The sequence below is a fragment of the Pterocles gutturalis genome, unplaced genomic scaffold (genome assembly GCF_000699245.1).
Source record: "Pterocles gutturalis isolate BGI_N339 unplaced genomic scaffold, ASM69924v1 scaffold12228, whole genome shotgun sequence".
Taxonomy (NCBI): Eukaryota; Metazoa; Chordata; class Aves; order Pterocliformes; family Pteroclidae; genus Pterocles; species Pterocles gutturalis.
This window is the reverse complement of record NW_010125688.1, coordinates 1-497: the sequence shown is the minus strand read 5'-3', so window position 1 is coordinate 497 and position 497 is coordinate 1.

The window sequence follows — 497 nt, the reverse complement described above, 5'->3', positions numbered from 1 at the left end:
CCAGCGAAACCGCACCTCAGCCACTCACTCACTGTTCTCCCCCACGGTGGGATGGGGAGGAGAACTGGAAGAACAAAAGGTAAAAACCTCATGGGTTGAGACAAGGATAGGGAGGGATCACTCACCACTTATGGTCACGGGCAAAATACACTCAAGTTGGAGTAAAAAAAAATAATTTAATTTGTTACCAATCAAATCAGAGTAGGTTAACAAGAAATAAAACCAAATCTTAAAAAAACCTTCCCCCCACCCTGCCCTTTTTCCCAAGCTCAGCTTCACTCTCGATTTCTCTCCCTCCTCCCCCCCAGCAGCACAGGGGGACAGGGAACAGCGGTTGGGGTCATTCACACATTTCAGCCACTCCTTCCTCTTCTGGGGAGGACTCCTCACACTCTTCCCTGGCTCCAGTGTGGGGTCCCTCCCACAGGCTGCAGGCCTCCATGAACTTCTCCAATGTTGGTCCTTCCCACAGGCTGCAGTTCCTCCTAAACTTATGC